The following is a 15,666-nucleotide window of genomic DNA, read 5'->3' on the forward strand; positions in this document are numbered from 1 at the left end:
CTGTTGCGATGACCGTATTACCGCCACACCGGCGGTCACAAGTCATGAAGGCAGTCAAATTCCACATGACCGTTTAGTCACGTTAATTAGGCTTTTCCAAGCTCTGATGCTGCTGATGGTCATTAGTAGCCTACCAAACTTGCCAACTGCCTGGTACTCAGCACTCTACTGTCCCGCTAATCACTCTGACATCAATGCAAATGTGATCGAAAATCGAAAAACACTTCATGAGAGCCCATGAGCTCATGTTGCACAACATTTCTATAGGTTATGCAATTGCGCGAGAAAACAGAGTGATGGCCTCTACTAAAAAGAGGAGGATCCCATCAGCTTTCTATAGGCTAGGCCTACTATATTTATTTATCAACTTTCCTAATATTAAGCACATTGCTTATCTTTACAACAGGAGTATAGCCTACCAGGCTGGCATGAAAATGAACCACGGGAAAAGCGTCCTCCAATCTCTATTTAAGTGCATAGATGACATGTATTTTTAGAGAAGGGTGCATGATAACGGTCCATTCTAAATCAAAACAAATTTCACACATACACTACCGTTCAAAAGTTTGGGGTCACTTAGAAATGTCCTTGTTTTCGAAAGAAAAGCAATTTTTTTGTCCATTAAAATAACATCAAATTGATCAGTAATACAGTGTAGACATTGTTAATGTTGTAAATGGCTATTGTAGCTGGAAACGGCTGATTTGTTTATGGAATATCTACATAGGCGTACAGAGGCTCATTATCAGCAACCGTCAGTCCTGTGTTCCAATGGCACGTTGTGTTTGCTAATCCAAGTTTATCATTTTAAAAGCCCCCCGTGTAGCTCAGTTGGTAGAGCATGGCGCTTGCAACGCCAGGGTTGTGGGTTCTATTCCCACGGGGGGCCAGTATGAAAAAAATGTATGCACTCACTAAAACTGTAAGTTGCTCTGGATAAATCTTGTCTACTAAATGAACTAGTGTAGCCCAAAGCCATTGGGCATAGCCAGCTCAGAGTATGCTATTATGTTCTTCTGAAATAGACTACATTTTCTTCATATCATGCTTCTTTAGACCTGTCTAAAATAAATAATTTATTCGACTTTTTAAAATGTAGATGTTCCAAAAGTCTGCATCAGTGGCTTGTAGGCTATGCGTGGAAGCCAGGAGATGCTAAATGTGTTTATGTTAATGAATGGTCAATTACTGTGAGACCGACAGTTATTTGCTTGACATCACCGGCTGACTAAATTTTGTGACTGCCACAGCCCTAGGTAGGATCTATTTCTATAGAAGAAGCCCATTTTTATTCTCAGCTTCTTAACTAACTCCTCAATATGCTTTTTAAAAGACAGATTTTCATCTATCCAGATGCCCAGATATTTGTAAACATGGACACAATCAATATGGGCACCAACCAAAGTACATATGCTTAAATCATCAGAGTTATTTTTATGCACTCTAGAGAACAACATATACAGTGAGGGAAAAAAGTATTTCATCTCCTGCTGATTTTGTACGTTTGCCCACTGACAAAGACATGATCAGTCTATAATTTTAATGGTAGGTTTATTTGAACAGTGAGAGACAGAATAACAACAAAAAAATCCAGAAAAATGCATGTAAAAAATGTTATAAATCCATTTGCAATTTAATGAGGGAAATAAGTATTTGACCCCCTCTCAATCAGAAAGATTTCTGGCTCCCAGGTGTCTTTTATACAGGTAACGAGCTGAGATTAGGAGCACCCTCTTAAAGGGAGTGCTCCTAATCTCAGCTTGTTACCTGTATAAAAGACACCTGTCCACAGAAGCAATCAATCAATCAGATTCCAAACTCTCCACCATGGCCGACCAAAGAGCTCTCCAAGGATGTCAGGGACAAGATTATAGACCTACACAAGATTGGAATGGGCTACAAGACCATTGCCAAGCAGTTTGGTGAGAAGGTGACAACAGTTGGTGCGATTATTCGCAAATGGAAGAAACACAAAATAACTGTCAATCTCCCTCGGCCTGGGTCTCCATGCAAGATCTCACCTCGTGGAGTTGCAATGATCATGAGAACGGTGAGGAATCAGCCCAGAACTACACGGGAGGATCTTGTCAATGATCTCAAGGCATCTGGGACCATAGTCACCAAGAAAACAATTGGTAACAGACTACACCGTGAAGGACTGAAATCCTGCAGCGCCCGCAAGGTCCCCCTGCTCAAGAAAGCACATATACAGGCCCATCTGAAGTTTGCCAATGAACATCTGAATGATTCAGAGGAGAACTGGGTGAAAGTGTTGTGGTCAGATGAGACCAAAATCGAGCTCTTTGCCATCAACTCAACTCGCCGTGTTTGGAGGAGGAGGAGGAATGCTGTCTATGACCCCAAGAACACCATCCCCACCGTCAAACATGGAGGTGGAAACATTATGCTTTGGGGGTGTTTTTCTGCTAAGGGGACAGGACAACTTCACCGCATCAAAGGGACGATGGACAGGGCCATGTACCGTCAAATCTTGGGTGAGAACCTCCTTCCCTCAGCCAGGGCATTGAAAATGGGTCGTGGATGGGTAATCCAGCATGACAATGACCAAAAACACACGGCCAAGGCAACAAAGGAGTGGCTCAAGAAGAAGCACATTAAGGTCCAGGAGTTGCCTAGCCAGTCTCCAGACCTTAATCCCATAGAAAATCTGTGGAGGGAGCTGAAGGTTCGAGTTGCCAAACGTCAGCCTCGAAACCTTAATGACTTCGAGAAGATCTGCAAAGAGGAGTGGGACAAAATCCCTCCTGAGATGTGTGCAAACCTGGTGGCCAACTACAAGAAACGTCTGACCTCTGTGATTGCCAACAAGGGTTTTGCCACCAAGCACTAAGTCATGTTTTGCAGAGGGGTCAAATACATATTTCCCTCATTAAAATGGAAATCAATTTATAACATTTTTGACATGCATTTTTCTCGATTTTTGTGTTGTTATTATGTCTCTCACTGTTCAAATAAACCTACCTTTAAAATTATAGACTGATCATGTCTTTGTCAGTGGGCAAACGTACAAAATCAGCAGGGGATCAAATACTTTTTTCCCTCACTGTACTTAGTTTTACCTGCATTCAGCACTAATTTCAGGTCAATAAAGTTTTTCTGTAATACAATGAAGGCAGACTGTAGTTCAGATAGAGCCTGGTTAACAGTGGGGGCAATAGCCTACACAACAGTATCATCGGCATACAAGTGCAGGTTAATTTTTTTTTACAGACAAGCCGATATTGTTAATGTAAACAGTAAAAAGTACAGGACCTGGAATCGACCCCTGTGGGACACCTTTCGTAATATCCAGGAAACCTGATTTAACACCATCAGTAGATATACAATGAGTTCTATTGTCAAGTAATTTTTAAACCAGTTACATGCAGCCTGGTCTAGGCCAATTAAGGAAAGCCTCTGAATTAGCAGTGAGTGATCAACAGTATCGAAAGCCTTTGACAGGTCAATGAAGAGGGCAGCACAATGTTGCCTTTTATCCATAGTTAACCACATCATTTATAACTAGGGTTGCAGCAGATATAGTGCTATGACCTGATCTAAAACCCGACTGATGTGCATTTAGAATACATTTCAAAGATAAGAAAGATCTTAACTGAGAATTAATCAAGGATTAGAAATAGGCTGATAATTATTTAGGTCACAAGGGTCACCACCTTTGTGAAGGGGGAGTACATGGGCCGCCTTCCAAACACATTATTGGGTATTGTTTGTAGGCCAGTGACACAAAATCTCAATTTAAACTATTTTAAATTCAGGCTGTAACTCAACAAAATGTGGAAAACGTCAAGGGGTGTGAATACTTTCTGAAGGAACTGTAATTGCCTCCAAGTTTCTATGGTGCGATTTTGGCTGTAGGCCAGGTAAGACATGCCTCATAATATGAAGTAAAACGTCCAGCTTTAAAACAATGAAGGAACAGGAAAGATATAACAATGCTAATGATATACCTAACCATCTTCTGGTAGATGGAAAGGCTTTCCCCAAAACCTTCTCTATTAAATGTTAACTAGCTACAAAGTAGCCTATTCCTACCTGGCAGAATGATATCATGATTATTTGCATCAATCCAGTGGCCATTTGTTTTGCAAACTCCATCTCATGTGCAACAGAAACACTGCTAACCAAACAACAGGTGTAAGGTGCCTGCACACTTGCATTAAAGGGTAACAACACCTCAAAAGTGGTCTCTTGATGTGGTTAAAGCATTGTTGTGGAAAAGTGTAAAACCTGACACAAAATAATAGTAATCTGAAACCTGTGAATTTGGTTGTTTTTCACACACTCAGTTGACAGCCTCATTTATCTATTTCAATAGTAGACCTACTATTAGCCTACTTGCACAGTGCATGATGGGTTGGCCTGACTGTGAAAGACCAATATGGGATTTATGATTTTAGGTCATTCACAGTGTGTCACTGTTTCTCATAGAATTTTCACACAAGGCACCTTTCCTTTGCCGTGTGGGCCGTTGGGGAATTTTTGGGCACCGTTACACCACTGGGGTGGGTGTCATTTAAATTATAGAAATATAATTCATAGAATGGACCTAATCAAATCAAGCTTTATTTATACAGCACATTTCAGACATGGAATGCAACACAATGTGCTTCACAGGAAAATACAAATAAAAACAATGAAAATAAAAACTGAAATATTTACTACACAAACATAAGAGGATAGAAAACAAAATAATAACAAAAACTGAACAAATCAAAATCTTAACACGTGTATTTTAAGATCTCTTTTAAAAATGTCCACAGTTTCGTCCCCACTCAGGTTCTCTGGCAGGCTATTTCAGAGGCTGGGGGCATAGTAACTAAAGGCTGCCTCTCCATGCCTCTTGTTCCTAGGCTTTGGGATAGTTAAGGCCAGTGCCAGAGGACCTGAGGGACCTACAAGGTACATAACTTAAAAGCATGTCTGACATGTATTGGGGTGCACAATCGTGGATTGATTTAAAAACCAATAGAAAAATAATAATAATTCTAACACTCACAGGTAGCCAGTGCAGAGACCTTAAAACCAGTGTAATGTATGCTCTCCATCTGGTCTTGGTCAGTACCCGTGCTGCAGCATTCTGTATGTTTTGCAGTTGACCAATGGCTTTCTTGGATAGACCAGACAGGAGAGCATTACAGAAGTCAAGCCTGCTTGTAATAAAAGCATGGATGAGTCTCTCTGTATCAGCCTGAGAGAGAAACGGCTGCACCTTGGCAATGTTCCTCAGGTGGTAAAAAGCTATTTTGGTCACATTCCTAATGTGTGATTTGAAATAGAGTTCAGCAATCTAAAATAACACCTAGGTTTTTTAACTGGGGTTCTATCTTTATTGCCTGTGAATTAAAATGTGCGGCCAGATTCTCTCTCTGTGCTTTGGCTCCAACAATAAGTACCTCGGTCTTGTCTTGATTTAGCTGGAGGAAGTTGTGAGCCATCCACGTATTTAAATCACTAATACAGTCTAATAATTTATCCGTGGAGCTAATATCCTCTGGTGACACATGTAAAGTTGTGTATCGTCTGCGTAGCAGTGAAAATCAATGCTGTGCTTTCTGGTAACGCTGCGAGGGGGTAACGTATATAAACTGAACAGTACCGGATCCAAAATCGAACCTTGTGGAACGCGACGTGATACAGTATGTATTTTCTCTGAGTTATGTACACCGAGGGTGACAAAAAACAAACTCTTGACCGGTTAAATAGGTCCTAAACCAATTTAGAACTGTACCGGAGAGGACAACCCACCTCTCCATTCTGTCCAGAAGGACATCATGGTCAACAGTGTCAAATGCAGCACTTAAATCCAAGAGTACAAGGATGGAGAGCTGTTTGGCATATTTGTTGGTTCTAAGATCATCTACCACTTTAACTAAGGCGGTCTCTGTGCTGTGGTGTGCCCGAAAACCAGATTGGATTTTTTTTTAAATAGAGTTGGCACATAAAAAATAATTTAGCTGTTTGAAAACCAGAAATTTGCTTAAGAATGGAAGGTTGGAGATTGGCTGAAGAATCTAGATTACTTTTCTTCAGAAGGGGTTTCACCATAGCAGTTTTTAGTGCAGTGGGGAAAGTGCCTGTCAACAGGGAGAGATTAACAATAGCTTGCACTTCTTCAGATATGCAATTAAACACTGTTGTGATATCACTTTCCTGAGCATGTCTGTGTCAACCAGGGAAATTAAATCCATAGTGCCTTTGCGTGATAGGCTAGGGCACATATCATCAAACTTCTCATCAGGTCTTGCTTGACTCATACCAAGCCTAATGTTGGTTATCTTATCTCTGAAATATGCCACAAACTCATCACATTTAATGTGGAGGAAAGTTCACATAGGTTTGCGGGTTTAGGATTTATCAGGCCATCAATGGTCGAGAAGAGCACTCTCGAATTATTTTGATTATTAGTGATCAAGTTAGAAAAATGAGCCCGTCTAATTGCCTTGTTATATATGCCAAGTTGCTCTCTCAGAATATTGTAATGGACCTGCAACTTTGACTTTCTCTACTTCCGCTCTGCCTTTCTGCAATTTCTCTTTAATTTATTAGTTTCCTCACTCATCCAAGGGGCTCTTCCGTTTTGGATGTGGCCTTTTTCAACTTTAATGGAGCTATGGCATCAATGGTTGCCCTTAATTTGCTATTAAAATCATCACAAGAGGAAGGCAGAATAGGTGATGGAGTATTGTTCATACTCAATAAAATATGTAGCAACTTCAGAGGTAAGATAGCATTTCTTAATAATGCATTCAGTATTACCCTGTGCTATGGGCAACAAGGTAGTACAAAATACACAGTGGTGATCAGATAAAGCACCATCATCAATAGAGGATATGTCAATAGAAATCCCCTTGGTAATAACCAGGTCTAGAGTATGGCCGCAGTTATTGGTGGGCCCAGTAACATGTTGGATAATGTAGCTCAGTTGGTAGAGCATGGCGTTTGCAACGCCAGGGTTGTGGGTTCGATTCCCACCGTGGGCCAGTATGAAAAAAAACAACAAAAAAACGTATGCACTCACTGACTGTAAGTCGCTCTGGATAAGAGCATCTGCTAAATGACAAAAATGTAAATGTAAATAAAGTCCATAGCGCTCAAAAGATTCATAAATTCAATGGCCTTGGAGTCAGTCTCTTTGTCAACATGAATATTAAAATCACCCAACACAATGATTTAATCATAGTTTTCAAGGACAATAGACAATAGTTCAGAGAAATCAGTAAAGAAAGTGGGGCAGTGCTTTGGTGGGTGTTTTCCAGTGATGAAGACATGGATGTCTCATGGTATGTTGGGGTATACAAAATAGGTAAACTTTATGGTCTAAAAAAGTCACTTTTGGAGCACTTCTACAATGGGCAAATATGTAGGGAAGGTTTTGTTCAAATCAAAAGGGGTGCTGTCAAAAAATGATTGAATTTAAATGGATTTCCCCCATAATCAACTATCTTATCAGACATTGTGGGCCACGTACATAAATGACAAATCCCCCAACCCCTTGCTCAAATGGCCATAGTAAAGCCATTGTAATGTCAGAGCACAAGAGCATATTGTAAAATAAAAATAAAACACTCCAACCAACTTAAAATCAAAACCATCCTGCAGCTGGAATAAATGTGATGTGAAAATAAGCCAAGGTTTTATGTGAATCAAGATGGTGTATGACATCACAGAAGCTTGTAAAGAGTGGATATTGAGGAACATTCTCAATAGTTATTCTGTTTTACTGGGCTTGTCTGGCTGACTGGGGAACAACATGCTACTTAGCATGAAAAGAGAAGGGGACATTTAATTGAAACCAGTGGAGGCTGCTAAGGGGAGGACGGCTCATAATAATGGCTGAAATTGAGTATAATGGCTGGAATGGAGTGAATGGAATGGTATCAAACACATGAAAACCCTACAAAACATGTTTGATACCATTCACTCCATTACGGCATTATTATGAACTGTCCTTCCCTCAGCAGCCTCCACTGATTGACACTGTATCTTTATTAGACCAATAACAGATCCTGTTTACTGGCAGATATCCCTCTGAAATGTGTCTGTAGAGCCCTCTAAAATGGGTTCTCATCGCTATTGCCAAGTTGATATATTTATTTTAGTAGTCACAGTGTGTGCTTGTGACTACTTTCACACTGAGAAATGCTACTTCAGTTTTTCCTGGGTAAATTGTGTGTGAATGGTCTCTTGGTGGCATGTAGCCTTTCTTTCGTTCACAGTACCCTAACCTTGCCACTGTCACTTTCATTGTTCCAAACACTGCCTTGTGTCAGAGACTTATGTGTGGAGTATGCTACACCTCTCTTACATGTTCTGCCCTGCTACCTCCCTCCTTTAGGAGCAGGGTGGGCTCCTAAAAGACGCAGGGTGGGCTCCCTTTGGGATACCAAGAACTGGCACGCTATTGTTCTCGGGGGACCACTGATTTTACAACTTGCATTTGAGAACAATTTAAATTAGTTTCAGCGAACCGTCTGGTTCATGCACTGGGGTTTGAGAAACACTAATGGAGGTCTCTCTTTTACACAGCCTTCTGTTTGTAGAGCCAGTGGAAGGAGGCCATGTCCAGATTTGGATGAACTACTGAGTCTGGGTTAGACTGACAGGGTCGTGTTGCATGGGTGGCTGTGCGTGTACAGACTGTGGAGCCTGGCTGAGAGAGGACGTAGGAGAGGCCATGGTCTACTGTAACCACCTGGAAACTAGGACCGGGACTATACCAGTATCGCAATATTTCTTTCCATGGCAAAAATGAAAAGACGAAGCAGACCTAACTCTTTGGCCCTCTAAAAACCTTTTCTATGTCAAATATTGTCTGCTATAGCTAGAAAAATAAACACGTGACTCTGGAAGACAACATAATGATGTATGTTTCCAACATTAGGGCTGTTTTCCTAAATAAGTTATATCTGCTTTGTGCTTTGTTTCCTTGCTATGATACTAACGAGTATCGTCATACTGGTATCATCCCGGCCCTATTGGAAACCAGTGCCAAGGCCCATTAATGGAAAGAAGATACAGCTTGATAACCCAGTTTCCCCCTCCCTTTTCCTATCTATTCCCTCCTTCATTGCGTAGCGCCCTTATGACTTAGCTCTTAGTATCCAGACAGAGGTTGGTTGGGTGTGTTTGTGTTTGTGATGAAGATAGAAGAGAGACACTTCTATAAAGAGGAAGCCTAGTGGTTATTGGTCGCTCTTGTACTCAGACCTATTGGCAGATAGTGGAGACTGGAGAGGCGGGGAGGGTTATGGCAGGGCAGCATGGGATTTTGGAGATGGGGGCCGGGACGGTTGCTGTATGATGCACTCATGCGTAACCCCACTTCCCAATTGATCACAGCCCAGGAGCTGTCATGTGCTATCTGTGTCCATCCTGTTGCTCTAGAAGAATGCTAGTCTGTATTGCAAGGGGGCGTGGACTGATTAGAGGCCAAGGCTGTGTGTGTGTGTGTGTGTGTGTGTGTGTGTGTGTGTGTGTGTGTGTGTGAGAGCGAGAGATTTGCACAATTCAAACCATTTTCTAGGCTTGCTGTATCTCTGCCAGGTGCTAACTGTAGCCTCTGGGTCGGAAATGCGTTCCGGAAAGCTGCACAGCCAAATCGAAAGCTCTCCAAATGCATAAGGGAGTATGGAAAGATCCACTCTCAAAACACACAGATGATGTTGAGATGATGCAGCTGCAGTGCACTCTGATTTAATGGAGGACACATTAAGACATGGCCATGTCTGAGCAGCATGTCTAATCCGTTTGATTTGGATTATGTAGATTACGTTAAACACTACATTAGAGATTTCACTTACAGGTACACCCACCACGTAGTATTACTTTGGCAATTAAATCACATTTTAAAGAGATACTTGCTTTAATAAATTGTTTATATATATATATATATATTCCAGGTGAACCTGGTTGAGAGAATGCCAAGCGTGTGCAAAGCTGTCATCAAGGCAAAGGGTGGCTATTTGAAGAATCTCAAATATAAAATATATTTTGATTTGTTTAACACTTTTTTGGTTACTACATGATTTTATACGTGTTATTTCATAGTTTTGATGTCTTCACTAGTATTCTAGAATGTAAAAAATATAAAAAATTAAGAAAAACCCTTGAATCAGTAGGTATGTCCAAACATTTGACTGGTAGTGTGTATATATATATATATATTTTTTCCCCTGGATGGCCTGATCTCTCTGCAAGGTTTCATCAGACTTGATGAGTGTGGACAGAAGGGCAGGTGGTATAGTGTGTCAGTTCAGGGATGTTTATTTACCACAATGCTTTGGGGGAGGGGGCAATGTAGGAGCAGTGAGTGAGTGACAGATGGTGTGTTGGTAACCCTGACTCTATGAACTTCATATACTGCATGTGTGTCAGTCGCCCTGTTTGCTTGCAGTTGCATTGTGTTTCTGTTTAATGAGGCTGTGCTAACATGTTTGTACTGGTCTTAATGCAGGCCACATATTAAGCTGTGAGTTAATGCCTTCAGTACAGCAGCAGTTGTTGGCATTTTTGTCCATGTGAGTGGGTGTATATCGTACATTACAGAGCAGAGAAAATGTGTATTTTACATTTACTGGTCTAGTGATTCTGTTTTGGTAATTCAATTATTGGTGTGAATATTCTTGAAATAAAGTTATTTAAGATATAGTATGTTCTGGCGATGTTACAGGATAAGTACGCACATATCAGGCAGTCTTGCTGGCCAGCTGAAGCTGCGTCAGGGTGTGGTCGTGTGTCACTCTGGATGTGAATGGAACCTGGGTGAGCTTGTAGAACTATGACAGCGGTGCATCAGTGAGAAACCCCATATATACCCCTCCTCCCCCACAACCCTGCCCTACCCCCTCCCTGGGCAAAGAGGCTTTGGCTGTGTTGTCTCCAGTGGCTGACCTGATTTATAGGAGTGTGTGTGTGTGTGCGAGCGAGGCAGATTAGTGAGGCTGGCAGCAACTCTATTCTCTATTACATTGCAGTGTCAGTTTGGGCTGGTGATGGCACAGTGTGTGCGTGTGGGAATGTGGGTCAATGTGCAGTGTTCCCAGACACACAAACACACACACACACACCAGCTTTGTGGATTAATGGCCCAATGTCATCCTTTAGTTTATGTACACTTCTGTAGGTTTTGGTCCAAAACACAAGGATTTATTCTGCAAGTATAGGAAGTGGCACATCAATGGCATAGGGCAGGGATGGGCAACTTTGATAGGGTTGGGGGCCACGAAAAATCTGAACTCATCATGGCGGGCCGCAGTGACTAGCATGTCTGCGTACCTACATCCGTACCCACAAATGCAGTCAGAGCCGGCCCTAGCCTTTTGGGGGCTTTAAGCAAATTTTTGTTGGCCCTCCACCTTTTGACCCAAATTGTTAGCGGCCCCCTTCATGACAGCGGAGAGGAAAATTTCCTGCAATTGTACACATTTTGCCATGGGGCGTAGAAAACATTTTGCAGTTATGAAGCAAGTTTGCTGCGATTCTAAACCTTTTGACGAGGCGAAGAAAAGATTTTTGAATTTTATAACACATTTCATGCAATTCTGCTAATTTTGCCATGGGATAGAGAGAAACATTTGCAGTTTTTAATATGATTTCTGAGTGAGAGTAACTAACAAAATCAATGAGGGCCCCCCTGTTGGTGATTTGACCATAATTACTACAAGTGTAGATAGCTGGCTGCTAGACTAACTTGCCAAAAGCAGTTGCTCATCCCTGGTTGAGGGCTATTCCACTCCATCCCACCAAAGCAGGCAGACATTTCAGGTGGTCTTTTCAAACAGCTCGTACACTAAAAGGGCATTATCATAATTTTCACAATTTCACAGTATTATTCCAACCTCATAGTGTGGAAATATATATAAAACACAGGAAAATCACGTTTTTGACTGCACTGGGCCTTTAAACAAGCCATACAACTCTATGCCATACAGCTCTATGCACAAGGACTACTTTAACAAATGTCAACAAAATCACATTTACTTGAAGAACAGTGCAGTTGCAAAGTTTGTTAACTGAATGACAGTTTGTGCTGTTTCTGTCGTCATTCTGTTACCAAACTTTGCATCTGCACTGTTCTTCAAGTACATTTATTTTTGTAAAAATGTCGTTGGAAATTGTTATAAGTAGTCCTTGTGCATAGTTGCATGGTTTGTTTAATTTTGCAATTATTGTTTTTTGTTTGACATACATTTGAAAGTGACAAATTGGAGTCTGTGTCCCTCTGTTACCGTGGAATATCCCTTTACCAATAGAGCAGTAGGTATCTGTATGTATTAGGTTAACTAGCACCCTGTATTCTGTGGTTGTGTATGAATACTATGGAAACTCATATTAGTCATCTAGAATGATGTATGTTTGAAGTTAACTGCCAGTTATTACAGGTTTATACAATGGTGTCTCTTTTGACAGCAAATTTGACAGGCTTCTCACTGGAGTCAGAACAAAGACTTCCCAGAACACCCAGGCTGCATGAATTATTTGAATTGAATGGCTATAACTGAAAGAGAATGGAGTTAGGCCTAAACTCACCAATGGCTTAAGCCTGAGTCCCAGCCTCAGTGTCCTACTTGGGATCCTGTCCTGTACTTGGCCAGCCCTCTTGGCACCTTACCCTCAGGTTCTGATGTCAGCATCTCACATGGCTGCACTGTGGGGTTGGGAATGGCAGTTACACATCACTTCAACATTCTATTTCCTTCTATTAACACATTTCCTCTTTACCCCATTATGTTCTGAAATTGACCAACTAAAACTTCCCTGGAGTTTCCTCTTGAGCCACTATAGTTCACATAACTATCTGGAATTTACCCTTTTGAGGGATTTCTCTGATGATGGACAATGAAAAAACAATGGTGCCAGTGTGCATGGCCCTTGGACGAGCAACGCAGTGTAGCAGTTTATCCGTGCTCATGAAGGAAATAGACCATACTTGTCACAATATCCCAGTGTCAGATAAGCCGGACATGCAAATTCCCCTCCTCCACAATCTTCTGACCTTCTTAAGGGGACCGGCACATATATCAGCAGCAGCAAGGAATTAAGAACAGCCCTTATCATTGTCATTATGAAGTGACCTGCTTTGTGCCTCTGTGTGTGTGTCAAATCAAATCAAAGCACATTTTATTGGTCACATACACGTGTTTAGCAGATGTTTTTGCGGGTGTAGCGAAATGCTTGTGCTTCTAGCTCCGACAGTGCAGTAATATCTAACAACTAATATCTAACGATTTCACAACATATACCCAATACACACAAATCTAGTAAGGAATGGAATTTAAGAATATATACATATATGGACAAGCAATGACAGAGCGGCATGGACTAAGATACAGTAGAATATTATAGAACAGAATGCAGTATATACATATGAGATGAGTAGTGCAAGATATGTAAACATTATTAAAGTGGCCAGTGATTCCAATAGGCAGCAGCAGCCTCTAATGTGCTAGTGATGTGTGTGTGTGTGTGTGTGTGTGTGTGTGTGTGCTGACTCAATGCAGCCTCTGTTCTGGAGCTGATCCAGATTAGTAGTAATGGGTCTGGGAATGGGGAACCGTTGGATAAGGAAGATGAAGGTTCTTTACCAGGTACTGCAAGAAAAGGAAGCTATACCTATAAGCTATACTGGTCCCCTGTAGCTCAGTTGGTAGAGCATGGCTCTTGCAATGCCAGGGTTGTGGGTTTGTTTCTCACGAGGGGCCAGTATGAAAATGTATGCACTAACTGTAAGTCGCTCTGGATAAGAGCGTCTGCTAAATGACGTAAATGTAAACGTAAAACTTCCCCCTCCTTTTGAACCAAATATTTATTTATTTAACTAGGAATATATGATTCACTATTATGCCCTACTGTTCTGTGATATCAAAAAGCCTATGGTGTTTTTATGATAAGGTAGCTGTGACTCATCTGTCAGCTTTGTTAAACTGGGGGAAACCCAGAGGTCCCATCTAAACATATCTAAAGTGGTAATGAATACAGAAGACAATGGGGAAAGTCCACCAGACATCTGTCAAAGTTCATTCTTCATTGTCTGTGGTTTACAAATCTAGCGCTGTAGATTAAGAGGAAAAGACTGATATTCATGAAGTGAAATAACAGACGGTTGTTTCTAGTACTGGACAGTCCAACAAAGGATTCTGTCTATTTTATTTTAATTTTTTTTATTTAACCTTTATTTAACCAGGTAAGCCAGTTGAGAACAAGTTCTCATTTACAACTGCAACCTGGCCAAGATAAAGCAAAGCAGTGCGATAAAAACAACAACACAGAGTTACATATGGGGTAAACGAAACATAAAGTCAAAAATACAACAGAAAATATATATGCAGTGTGTGCGAATGTAGTAAGTTATGGAGGTAAGGCAATAAATAAATAGGCCATAGTGCAAAAATAGTTACAATTTCGTAATTAACACTGGAATGATAGATGTGCAAAAGATGATGTGCAAATAGAGATACTGGGGTGCAAATTAGCAAAATAAATAACAATATAGGGATGAGGTAGTTGGATGGGCTAATTTCAGAATGGCTGTGTACAGGTGCAGTGATCGGTAAGCTGCTCTGACAACTGACGCTTAAAGTTAGTGAGGGAGATAAGAGTCTCCTGCTTCAGAGATTTTTGCAGTTCGTTCCAGTCATTGGCAGCAGAGAACTGGAAGGAATGGCAGCCAAAGGAGGTGTTGGCTTTGGGGATGACCAGTGAGATATACCTGCTGGAGCGCAGACTACGTGTGGGTGTTGCTATGGTGACCAGTGAGCTAAGATAAGACAGGGATTTGCCTAACAGTGATTTATAGATGACCTGGAGCCAGTGGGTTTGGCGACGAATATGTAGTGAGGGCCAGCCAACAAGAGCGTACAGGTCACAATGGTGGGTAGTATATGGGGCTTTGGTGACAAAACGGATGGCACTGTGATAGACTACATCCAATTTGCTGAGTAGAGTGTTGGAGGCTATTTTGTAAATGACATCGGCGAAATCAAGGATCGGTAGGATAGACAGTTTTACGAGGGCATGTTTGGCAGCATGAGTGAAGGAGGCTTTGTTGCGAAATAGGAAGCCAATTCTAGATTTAACTTTGGATTGGAGATGCTTAATGTGAGTCTGGAAGGAGAGTTTACAGTCTAACCAGACACCTAGGTATTTGTAGTTGTCCACATACTCTAGGTCAGATCCGTCGAGAGTAGTGATTCTAGTCAGGTGGGCGGGTGCAAGCAGCGTTCGGTTGAAGAGCATGCATTTAGTTTTACTAGTGTTTAAGAGCAGTTGGAGGCTACGGAAGGAGTGTTGTATGGCATTGAAGCTCATTTGGAGGTTTGTTAACACAGTGTCCAATGAAGGGCCAGATGTATACAAAATGGTGTCGTCCGCATAGAGGTGGATCCGAGCGTCACCAGCAGCAAGAGCGACATCATTGATATACACAGAGAATAGAGTCGGCCCGAAAATTGAACCCTGTGGCACCCCCATAGAGACTGCCATAGGTCCAGACAACAGGCCCTCCGATTTGACACACTGAACTCTATCTGAGAAGTAGTTGGTGAACCAGGCGAGGCAGTCATTTGAGAAACCAAGGCTATTTAGTCTGCCAATAATTTAGTCTATCAGGGATTGACTCCAGAATGTCTACTCTTTTCAACTTGCATA

This window comes from Coregonus lavaretus (assembly GCF_964263955.1).
Source record: "Coregonus lavaretus genome assembly, chromosome: 36".
NCBI lineage: Eukaryota > Metazoa > Chordata > Actinopteri > Salmoniformes > Salmonidae > Coregonus > Coregonus lavaretus.